We start from the raw sequence: 13,127 nt of genomic DNA on the forward strand, positions 1-13,127 counted from the left end.
ATCTGGGTCTTCGATTATATTCTGTTCATCAATGTGTCTGTGTTTATGCCACTATGATGCTGTTTTTATTATTATAGTTCTGCAATATTGCTTGAAATCTAGGATGGTTTTAGTTGTTGTTAAGAATCATTTTGGTTACCATGGATCTTTTGTATTTTCATATGGTATTTAGATTTTTTTTTTCATTGAGGAATTAAATTGGAATTTTGAGAGGAATTGCATTGGATTCTATAGGCTGCTTTAGGCAGGATGAGAAATTTTACATTAATCTTATCAATACATGAGCTTGTAAGGTCTTTCCATGTTCTCGTATATTCTTCAGTTACTTAGTTCAGTTTTTTAATGGTTTTATTGTATGTGTCTCTCACTTCCTTAGGTAGATTTATTCCAAATATTTCACTTTGAAACTATTGTGAACTATTGGTGTTTATCATTTATATATAAGAAGGCTTCTGAGTTTTCTGTGCTAATTTTGTATCCAGCTATTTAGAGGATTTCTTGGGGTCAGCTTTAGGAGTAGAATTATAATGGTTCTTTAATATATGGAATCAAATGATCTGAAAATCAGTTTCTTTGACTTTCATTTTCTGCTGGTGATTTTGCCTTATCTACTTCAATTTTCTCATTGCTTGAGTTAAGACTTCAAGTAGTATATTGAATATGTTTTGCTCCTGGTTTTATTGTGTATGCTTTGAGTTTTTCTCTATTTAGTTAGATGGCTTATAGGCCTGTTATGTTTTTAATTTTTATTTCCATTTTTAAAATGTTGAGATATGTTCACTGTATCTTTAGATTTTTTCATACTTTTTACAATTAAGTGATATTACACTTTGTCAAAAGCCTTTTCAGTATCTAATGAGATGACCATGTGTTTCTATCCCTTAATCTGTTTATGTAGGGATCACATCATATATACTTATGTATATTGAACCATCCCTACATCTGTGTGAAAAAGCCAATGTGATCTTGGTGAACAGTTTTCTTCAATGTGTTCTTTAATACAGCTTGCAATTATTGGATAATTTTATGTCTATGATCATCAGAAACTTTCATTTTTGTTGTTGCTGGGATTTTATTTTTGTTATTAGAGTGATACCTGGCTTTGTAAAAAGTATTTGAAAATGTTCCTTTGCTATTTTATTAAGTAATGTGAGGAATATGGGTGCTATCTTTTTTTTTGAAGACTTGGTAGATTTCTATGTTTAGTTCATCTGGTCCTGGACATTTTTTTAGATGGGAAACTTTTAATTAGTAGTTCCATCTCATTGGATGATATGAGTCTAATTCAATTATTTTATCTTAACTTAGCTTTGCTAGACCACATGTATCGATAAATTCATCTATTTCCTTCAGATCTTGATTTTTAAAGTACATGCTTAAGATTTCCTTTACTTCCTCAGTGCAAGTTGTAATGACTCCTTTCATCTGAAATTTCATTTGTTGGATCTCTCTTGGTTAATTTAGTTTAAAACATGTTAATTTTTTCAAAGAAGCAACTCTTAGTTTTATTTCTTTTTTGTAATGTTCATTTTTTATTTGTTTGTATTTCATTAATTTTAGTAGAGATTTTTTTGATATAGGTACCCATTAGAATAAAGTTTCCTTTCAACGCTGCCTTTGATTTGTACCATAGATTTTATTATGTTATGTTTTCCTTTTCATTTAATTTTATAAATTTATAATTTTCATGTTGACTTATTTCTTAACATAATTGCCATTCAAGAGTTTATGTATTTTCTAAAGTTTTGCACAGTTGATAACTGGCTTTATCCCCATTGGGGTCATACAGGATGCAGGAAGTTATTTCAATTTTGCTGTAATTTTTTGTTATTTGCTTGTATTCAAGTATGTAGCTGATTTTAAAGAAATTCCATGGACTACAAAAAAGAGCCCATACTCATTGGTGTTTGATGAAATATCCTGTAAACATTTATTAGGTCCTTCCTTTTGATTTATGTTGTTATTAACTCTAGAGTTTCTCCCTTTGTTTATCTTCTCTACTGATGAGAGTGTGCTATTGGCCATCCATTATCACTGATTTGGGGGACAATCTAGGTTTTTCCCTACAAAATTGTTACTTTTGGAAAATTGTATATGCCTGCGTTTTGTCGATATATATTTAGAACTGTAATATTCTGTTGGTGACTTTACTTTTAATGAAGCTTCCCTTAACTTTTCTGACTAATATTGGTTTTAAGCATATTTTCTCAGATACTAGAATATCTATATTGTCTTGTTTCTTAGTTCCACTTTCTTCAAATACTATTTTTTCATCCTATTACGTTATGATGGTGTCTATATCATTGATGGTGAGGTGTGTTTCTTAGAGACAAAATGAAAATGGATTATGTTTTCTAATATAATGTTAATCTACATTTTCATTAGTGGCCTGAGGACATTGATATTCAGAGTGATTATTAAAAAGATTATATTAATTCATGTAATTTTGTATATTTTGCAGGGTTTTCTCAGATCTTTTTTGATTACCTGTCCTAGCATTGTTTGTTTGTGCTCTGTATCCTCTTGAGTGTATTTATCATTCCCTTCAGATTTAAAGTGCCTTTTGTAGGGCCATCTTGATAGACACACTATATTTGTTTTTATCATGCTAACTTTTCTCCTTTAACTTTAATAAGTAGTTTTGCTGGGTATAATAATCCAGGTTGACTGTGTGTACTTTCCGTACTTGAGGTACACCTTTTCAGACCCTCCTGGTTTTAACTGCTCCTGTCATCAATCTGGTCCTTTTATAGAGGGCCTACCTCTGTAAGTTACTTGGCTTCTCTGTGCTAAGCTTTCTGTATTGAAACCTGTCTCTATTTATTTAGCTGTCAATAGCCTATATTCATTCAGCTTTCAATATCCTTTATTTATATCATGTTTTAAATATTTTAGCTATAATTTGTTGGTAACGATTTTTTTTCCGGTCTTGCTTGTTTGATGTTCTGTAGGTTTTCTTCTTATTCCTGGATGAGGATATTTTCTGTTGTCTTGGGGAGTTTTCTTCTATGACTTCACTGAATTTATTTCTATGCCTTTGCTGTAGTACTTTCTTTTATGTGTATAAAATTTGAATGTTATATATTTTTCATGGTGTTCCAAAACTCTCCCACATCTCATTCATAATTAAAAAGAATTCTTATTGACCTTTATTGTGTGATCAAATTTTTCTACTTTACTTCAATCCCTGATTTTCTATTTCTGACATGATCTATTGTGTTGAGGAGCCTTTCCCTGATACATTTAGTTGATTTGTGATTTTCATTTCCATCATTATTTTGATTGGATTTTCCTTAAAAACTCAAACTTTGTTTTTATGTCTTTTATGTACTTTTTTCATCTTTGTATCTTTTTTTCTATAGTTATAATCTTCTTTTGAAGTAATAGAATGTTGTTTTGGGTCATATTCATTACGAGCCATTACCATCTATTTTACATTTTTTGAAGAGACGTTATTTTGGTGGTGGTGGTGGTGGTGGTGGTGTGTGTGTGTATGTGTGTGTTTGTATGTGTGAGTGTGTGTGTGTGTGTGTGTGTGTGATGTTTTCATCTTCATGTTGGAATTTGTAAAATAACAAAACAAACAACAACAACAACAGGAGTTAGTTTTTTGATTGCGTTTTTCTTTTTCTTCTTGAATGAAGGTTCGGCTCATCTTTCAGTATGGGTGTTTGCAATGTTCAAAATAAAGTATATTCATAACAAGGTAGCTATAGCTTCTATTTCTGGGCTACTGACTGTTAGAGACTGTTGCCTTCAGTGTATTGGTCAAGAAAGATGATTGGAACAATGTTCTTCTGTCTGTATGTACTTCTTCTGAATCTCAAAGTCAGAAATGACAACTGAAACCTTAGAGGGATGCTGAAAGCCAAGTATAAGGTTGCAGTTCCTAGAAAGCACCTATGAGGCTTTAAGCCAAACTAAATGAAGCAGGACTGAAAAGGAGAGCAGAAATAGCCTCTGTGTGATCGCTTTGATGTATGCTGCCATATACTTTGACAGCATTTTATTGAAAACTTTTCCATTATTGTTCATCAAGGATATTAGCCTACAGTTTCACGTTTTTGTAATGACTTTATGTGGTGTTTGATATTAGAGTGATACTGGCTTTATAGAAGAATTTGGAAGGCCTCCTTATGTTTTTATTTTTTTTAAATATTTAAGAAATGTTTGTTATATTTTGAAAGTAGAATTCGGCTGTGAATCCATCTGGATTTGATATTTTTACTTATCCAGAAGGCTTTTGATTTTTGTTTCAAATTATTTGTTATGGTCTGTTTAAGTTGTTGATCTCTGTTTGGTTTAAATTTGGTGGTTCAGATGAGTCTAAAAATTTGGCAACTTTTTAATAAAGGTTTTCTAACTTAATAGAGTTTTTAAAATATTCTCTTATAATATTCTGACTTTCTGTGGTGTCTGTTTTAATTTTCCTGAACATAAATCATTTCGTTTATTTGAGTCTCTTCTTTCTTTTGCTTAATTTGGATAAGGGTCTATTGATCTCGTTTTAAAGTACCAGCTCTTAGATTTGTAGTTCTTGGTACTGTTTTTGTTGGTGAAAATGTCTTTTCTATCTCATAAATTTCTGCTACTGTTTTTATTATTTCTTCCCATCTACTGCATTTTAGAGTCTTTATATTGTTTTCCAAACACTTTGAGTTGCATAATTAGTCTACTTATTTTTACTCTTTCTTGTTTTTTAATGTACTCACTTTACACCTAAATTTCCATCTTAGAACTGGGTTTTAATGTGTCCTGGGTGTTTTGTGTGTTTTGTGTGTGTGTGTGTGTGTGTGTGTGTGTGTGTTTGTTTTGTTTATTTTCATGATTTCATTAATTCTTGATTTTTTTCTTTGATCTATTCATCATTCAGTAGTGTTATTTAATCTCCATGAATTTATGTAATTTTCAGATACTCTTTTGGTATTGATTTCAAGCTTTATTACATTGTAGTTAGATTGGGCACATGGAGTTATTACACTGGATTGACCCATCTCATAAAATCTAGTAGTATGCCCTTTATAAAAATGCGTGTGCCAGAATTTGTTGCATATATGTTTAGAACTGTAGTGTCTTCTTGCTTGACTATTACTAATTCTCAAAATTTAGAAGGCTAGTCATAAAATGTTTTGTAGAATGTGGCTCAAAATTACTCAAGTTATTCATGAGTAACTTCTATTGTCAATAATATTTTTATGCATATCATTTCTTGACAGTACTGCTGAATATAATAGAAATCATCACTTATATTACTTTATATGATAAAGTTAAAAGCTGCCCTTATCTTTTGATTTCTGCAAAGCTAGAAAAATGTATTAACTTATCGAAGAGTACAGGGACTAGATATGTATTACCGTAACAAACATTCAAGTTAAAAATTTCATTAGTATCCTTGAAAAACATTTTAATAACAAATTATAATCTATTATGATGGTAAATTAACTAATTTCAGAAGATAAATTTCTAACCACCCACATTACAAGGGAATCTAGAATAAACAAAATTTACTTATTATCAAAGATAACTATTCTATCTTTTGGTATATTTATTTATAATCTTTACATACACTGAGGTTTCTAATACTGCAATACTAAGACTTATAACAGCATTTCATTTTACGTTATTCTTATGCTGTAAGTATTTTATCATATAATTTAAAGATAATATAAATATTAAAAATAACTGTAGCAAGGGCTGTATAGCAGGTTTGTTAGTTAAGAGTACCTGCTTATCTTTCAAAGAACCTAAGTTCAATTGCAGCACACTCGTTTGGTAGTACACAATCATCAGTAAACTCCAGCTCCTGGGGACCCAGTGCCTTCTTCTGTTCCCCATGGGCATCTGCACAGAAGTGCACATGTGCGCACAGACACAAATGTGCACATGAATAAGAAGTAAAACAACTAAAAAATGAAAGAGAATATGCAAGAGTGTTGAGAATGTCTTGTAGTTCTGAAAACAACTGTTTGAAAAGATTCACGTCTAGAAATTGTTACCCACATGCTGGGTTCAGTGAAATGTCTCTCCATGTTCCTTCACCTGTTTCTGAGTGATTGTTGAAGTTGTTTCAGGAGTATTTGTATCTTCTCCAGAGCATGCATCCTTGAAGAAAATGCAGGTTAAAGCCACAATCAGATACAAGTTTGAAAAGAATTGTAATAACAGTAAATAGTGCTTCTGATTATGGAGAAATGTAGCTCTTGTGACCCTGAGAGAAAAAACAGTTAATCACTTGGGAAAACAGGTCTTTTTTTTAAAACTGAAAGTCAAGCATCCAGCTACCATAAAACCTAATGACTCCATTCTTGAGTATTCGTCTCAGAGCAACAAAAACCTATCTTTACCAATAAATAAGTAAACAAAATAAGAAAACCAAACAAAAAAATGTAAACTACATACAACTGTAAAATGGCTTGATTCAATAAAAGAATAACCATACAAATATGATATACTTACTTTGTAGAATAAAATTCAATGTTAAGAATGAAACCCAGAGACCCAGAATAGTTCCTAAGATGTTTAGGAAAAAAACGTTGGGGGCTGGAGAGATGGCTCAGCGGTTAAGAACACTCATTGCTCTTCCAGAGGTCCTGAGTTCAAATCCAAGCAACCACATGGTGGCTCACAACCATCTGTAATGGGGTCTGATGCCCTCTTCTGGTGTGTCTGAAGATAGCTACAGTGTACTTATATATAATAAATAAATCTTAAAAAAAAAAAGAAAAAACGTTGATGAAATGATTCCTAATGATATTCCTCTGGTGTCCTCATAGGTCAGTTCCTAGTCCTGTTGTCATAACAGGGGTGTCACCCAGAGGCTAAGAGCAGATGCAGAGACTCAAAGCCAAATGCTCCGAGGAGCCAGAGGAATCTCACAGAGGAGAAGGAAAGATTCTAGGAGCCAGGGCGTTCACGTACACCAGGAAAGCAGCCCACATGATCAACTACATAGGTTCATAGAGGTTCACAGAGACTGACGTGACAACCATGGACCCTGTATGGGTCTGAAATAGGTCCTCTACATATACCTTATGGTTGTGTTTCTTAGTGTACCTGTTAGACTCCCAATAGTGAAAGTAAGGGGTATCTCTGACTCTTTTGCCTGTACTTGGGACCCCCTTTCTCCTACTAGGTCATCTTGTCTAGCATTGGTATGAGGGCTCTGCCCAGTCTTATCACATCTTGTTAGTCCATGTTCAGGAGATATCCCGGAGAGGCCTACATCTATTTTTTAAAAAGGGAAATAGAGGAGAAGTAGATCTGAGGAAAGAAGGGGTGGGTAGAGGGACTAGGAGGAATGAAGGTAGGGGAAATTGTGACCAGGATGTAATGTATGAAAGAAAAATAAAAGTATTTTTATAGAGTAAAATACATTTATATGTATGTATGTATGTATATATATATATATATATATATATGCATGTATATTACAACTTGGATAAATTCCTGAAAATTATATTGAGAAACATTAATACTTCATGATAATACATCATATAATTCTATTTGTGCAACATCTTGAAATGACAGAATATTATATGAAATGACAGAAATGATAACAATGGAATAGAAACTATAACTGTTCATGGGGTCAGATGGGTGATTTGAAGAGAAGGGAATGGATGTGGTAACAGGAAAACCAAGGGCATCCTTATGGTCAAAGAACTGTGGGCTGTCTTTATTGGTAGACAAAATTTTATCACAAATATGCATAAACATTGATGGACATGCAAATAAGTGAATTGGTAAAATGCTAACTAGATCATAATTTATTGGTAGTATATGATGAGTTGTTTTAAAACTATGTCCGCATTAGGAAATTAAGTAAAGTATATACGCTGAGTCTCTTATACTCCTTATGACCCATAGGAATTTATATTTTTCCAATAGTTTATAAAGTGCCTAGTTATGTGAATAATGACTGACAAACCTATGCACCAATCGCTATTGTGTATGACAGTTTCTCCTAATCACTCAATCCTTAATCACCAGTGTGAAAGAACAGATGTCAGCCAAGGAATGGGCTCGTCTGGCAGATAGTTTGGAAATGTGAAAGCAATAGATATTCAGCAGTCAAAATCTGAATATGAACTGTCCGCAAATCCCTAGCTGAATACACATTACATATGCATTGAGTCGGTGCCCCAGAGCAAAATGAACTGGAAACTGGGAGTCAACTAGAACTCTTTAAGAACTCTAAAATTCTGAACCGCACTGGTAAGGTTAAGACTTTGTTGCATTTTTAAAAGCATTTTCTTAGTTATCCACAGTTCAGCTGGTATGAATTTGAGACTCAAACACAACTGGAAATTTAAAAGACAATGCACAGACACTGCCATAAAATCACACAGTCTGTGAGAAGAAAAATTTGAATGTAAAATCTTGCCAGATTGCTAAACTTATCTCTTCAACAAACTGAAGAATTAAAAATTAAAAAACAAAACAGAATCAGAAACAAATAAAGAAAAAGCAAAACCACAAACAAAACAAAAGACCTGGTAGCCAAATGTGCCGTAATTAGTGAAATCATTTTACAAATAAAACTAAATATGAGCCTGGTGAGATAGACTAGAAATTAGTAGTTCTTACTGTTCTTTTAGTGCATTTCCTAGAACCCACATCAGCCAGCTGGTAACTTGCCTGTAACAACAATTCCAGTCAATTTGACACCCTCTTCTGATGTCCAGGGGCACTTACATATATGTGATACACATAAACACACACATACTGTAATAAATATTATGTAAATAAAAATACTATAATATAAATAAAATAATTTAATGAAATTAAATGCAATATAAATGAATGATTGAATAATTAAATAATCTTAATAAATGGATGAAATAATCTTAAAAAGAAAGTTATATAAACTTACAAGACTATAATCTAGAAAATTTATAGTTAGCAGATTACTAGTATAAGAAATGTTGGATAAATTTATTTTAGTTCCAAGGAAGTCTCACAATATTGTAAAATGATTATGCACACAGAAGAGCTGTACTGTTTCACAACAGTGACAATTTAATTTACAAAGTAAATATAAATATAAACAAATTCTCATGAGTTTTAGTTAACAACACACACTATTACCCTATAAGTGATCCTTGAAAAGAATCTTAAGAAATATAAGTTAAAAGTTCATGAAACTAAAATGATGCTAGGAGGCAAGACATGAAAAGAGGGTAAGAGCCTTGAAAGGGGAATGAAACAAATAGAAAATGCAGGGCACAATGGCAGATCAAATTGCTGTATTTGTATACAGCAACCACACTAAGTATAAATGGGCTAAATATTGTAAGGCAAATATTAGCTTGGACTATTTGTAAGAGCTGAAGGAAAAAGACATAGAGATATGGAGAGAAGTGTTAAAAGACAATACAGTATAGAGGTATGGGTGGTCACTGTGGCATGTGAGAACTGTCTTTTCTCACTCAAGCAGAGTTCAAAGAGAGCTAACCAGGCTGGTTATATTTGATTTCAAGATATTGTTGTGGTAAGAAAGTCTGATCCTGTACTATCACTAGTGTTCTCATAGTGATCCTGATGACTGGATATTGCAAAATGGATAGATCCCGACTATACCAAGTATCACAGAAGTCACAACTATTTCGCATATCCTGCCTTGGCTCCTAGGGCTATTGTGTGAAGATGGTGGTTTGCTTCCCTTCTTCCTAGAGAGAGTGGAGTTGTATTTTATTTCCTTATCTCATATCTATGAACTTACAAAAATACAAATGTCCTGGGATTCTTAACAAATAGGAGGGAACCACTCCAGTGTGCTGAAAGTGTTAAAAGTATTTCCAGTCTGAGAGTGACACAAAAGAAGCCATAGCTTATTATTATAAATAAGAACAGATTCCACACACTCTACAAAATTCAAATCAGAAGCAAAATGTCAAGTAAAATTTCAGGTTTCTTAGAACCACAAATTTGGAACTGTGATCACTTGGAACTGTACCACCCACGGGCTCCTGTTTTGAACAGTGGCCCCCAACTGATTGCATTGTTTAGGCACATAATGGAATCTTTGGGACATCGGGCCTAACTGACCAATACTGTCCACTGTAGACATGCTTTCAAGGTTACATCTATTTCCAGCTCCAATCTGATTTGCTCCCTGCTCTGACTACAGTGTGGGAAGCTCATGCCATTGGCTCCCATTGCTACAGTTGAAGCTCTTCCAATTCCCACATCTTCCTCATAACAATGGACCGTGCTGTGAGGCCACGATCAATCCCTTATCATCTATGTCTCTTCTGTCTGGTAAAAATTCAGTGTAGAAGCTTGTGGCGGTTGGAACAAAGTTCCTGAGATAAGCTGAAGAATGGTTCTATCTTTTGAGTGAGGGTTTCAATTCATGGCCAGGAGGTAGCATTCCTATGACTACATTGAAGCAGAACATCATGGTCATAGGTGCATGAGGTAGGAGAAGCTGCTCTTCTCATGTATGGATTGAGAAAGAGGGAGGGAGGGAGGGGAGGAGGGAAGAAGAGAGAAAGAGAATTGAGGAAATGACTGGGGACACCATGTACTTTTCAAGACCACGTTTCCAGTGACTTGCTTCATACAGTTGAACCTTCTATGTCAAAGTTTCCTTTCAATATACAATTAGAATAGAAATAATTAAGAGACTTAATTCATCAACAAGGTTAAAGCACTTCTGATCTGATCATTACCAAAGCCTCATCCCTGTTGCTATACTGGAGATCATAACTTTAACACAAGAGCATTGGGAGACTTTTCCAGACCCAACCCAAAAGTTTAGTTGATATTTGTGATCCTGTTTTGTTATTATGATGTCAAGTTACAATCTCTTCCAGGATTTGAACATGGGTTACCCTAAGGGATAACTCTTGTTCTCCTTTTTTGCCCTCTTTGTGGTTTGATGTATTTGTTGAGGAAGAACCCAGAATCAGAAAAACTTAGGTCTTCTATGTACACCACTGTTCTGTATACATAAGAATTGTTTGTAGTTACTTCAACACTTAAGGCCACTAGTTAGCCAACCTTTTAGCTACATTATGCTATACAGGTCCGAAGCACTGTGATGTTTTCTGTTGTAGTTCGTCAGCAACAGACTAAATCAGTTCTGCTTCTGACTTGCATCTGGAGAGCACAGCATCAAATATGAGATGTGGCCTTTGCAGGGAGGGGGCTGTGAAGGGAGCCTAGGCTGGTACTCTCCTTTGGCTCCTATGGTTGATGAAGGGCTCACCTTGTCCCCTCATTCCCATCTTTCTATACAAGGAACAAAGGGGAAGCAAACAAAGCAACCTGAGACATGCTTCTAGGAGAAAAAGAGGCGCTGAGAAAGGCAAGTCGTGGGTAGATGTCCAGGACGAATGAGGTACCTGGGACGTAAAGTGGGACTACAAACAAACACAGGATGACACATGATGATACAAAAGGCTAATATTTTCAAAGTGGGAACCTTAGCTTCTTGTGAGCGGGTTTTCCTTCAGCGCCTTTTTTCTGCGTTTTCTGTGGTGTGTGCATGTGTAAAATTTTGAAAGTTTGGCATGATATAAAGTGGCAATTACTTAATGTAGCACCGCTCAGCCCAAATCACTTGCATTTTTATTTATGCATTTACAGGTACATTTTTACTGTAAAATACCAACATGTTAAGTGTAGATTTGTATCCATATCAAGAATATGACTGTTTGTCATATAAGTGACAAGTCAGGGTTTTATTGTAATCATGTGCCAGAGTTTATTTGTCTCTGTTCTATTCGTGGGTATTCGTTAGTTTTCAGAATATTTTTTCTCAACAAACACATGTGGATATGTGTATGTATTATCTTGTTTACTTTTATAATTATTTTATTATGGTGATTCATGGATTAATTTATCTGACCAAATTACTTATTGGAACACTTGGGCATACTTGATAGTGATGGGTATTTATTGTCAAATGCTCCTTGAATGTTTTCTACATCTTTATCGACATCTCACGTTATCAATGTTCTGTTGCCCTTCCCAGTCTAGCTGAGGGATGATAACATACAGCTGGTGTCTTGGTCAGTATTTCTTTAGGTTACAATGATTAGAATTCCTAGTGTAAATAGCAAAGGTGAAATGGTATCTAAATGGATCTAATTTCTGGGAAATAACAATAATCTTTGCCTTGACATTGTCATGAGGGTTAAATGGAAACGAGATGTGTGAAATGTTTAGCACAGAGTTGACATACAGTCAAGAAGGCAGTCCTTGTTAGCGTGTGTCAAACTGAGCCTTTTCTACAAAGGAATGTACATTAGTCAGCCATTTCTACCTGACTAATGTATCTTGCTCCCAGAAAGCAAAACACCCTGCATTCTTTTGACCAGCTCTCTCCTTCCTAGTCACAAAACACTACTAAAGGAGTTGACCTCACAAAGGGAGCGCTTATGTAGTAAGACTCCTATATTTGAGCCTGAGGGTGAGGTGATTAAGTCAGTAAGGGATCCCAAGTCCAAGGTTGGCCAAGTTAATTAGAAACTTCTCAGAGATGCTGAAAGACAGAACTTGTGCCTGGTGCTATTAACTGACTCAAGAACACATGACTGGGCATGTGGCAGGCCCTGGAAAAGATCCTGGGATGGTTACTTTGCTAGTATTAAGCTGTTCCCTGAGTACATTTACCTGTATGTAAATTATCACATTTCTACGTGAAAGATGAGCACATCTTTCAACCCTCATCAGAGTAGCTCTTTTCTGCAGCAGTGATTCCACAAAGATCCACAATTGGCCAAAGACAGAGAATAAAAGACTGCAGTGCTCAGCTCTAACACATTTCCTCACCCAAAAGCATGGGCATCCTTATAGAAAAGGGGGCAGAAAGATCTTAAGACACAGAAACAGTAAATGATTATAGAAAAGATGGTTTTTTAGACACGCAGGTCTGTTGTACGTGTGAACTCACAGTGGCTATGACTGCATAAGGCCTATCCAAGATTAAGGCAGCCTAATCTCAAAATAGTTGAGGTAAGAGATCACAAAGTCCTACCCTCTAGATGAGGAGTTATTGGACGTTGATGGCTGCTGTAGAAGGGAGAATCGGTTTACTTTAGGAGTTTGGCTCTGACAGATGATACCCATGCTACAGTAGATAGACTGACACCCATGGCCACTTAGGCAGTACTAAGTGG

General features: G+C 34.6%; 1 long non-coding RNA gene across 1 annotated transcript in view; it reads right to left on the minus strand.

The window, feature by feature from the left end:
- Nucleotides 1–4,701: 4,701 nt before the first annotated feature.
- Nucleotides 4,702–13,127, minus strand: part of LOC102549269 (uncharacterized) — a 99,983-nt gene continuing 91,557 nt past the window's right edge. Inside the window, exon 5 of the long non-coding RNA XR_015686915.1 lies at nt 4,702–6,102. This is a non-coding gene — a long non-coding RNA (uncharacterized LOC102549269). The remainder of the gene's footprint in view (nt 6,103–13,127) is intronic.

This window comes from Rattus norvegicus, chromosome 4, assembly GCF_021556685.1.
Source record: "Rattus norvegicus strain SHRSP/BbbUtx chromosome 4, alternate assembly SHRSP_T2T, whole genome shotgun sequence".
NCBI classification, from domain to species: domain Eukaryota; kingdom Metazoa; phylum Chordata; class Mammalia; order Rodentia; family Muridae; genus Rattus; species Rattus norvegicus.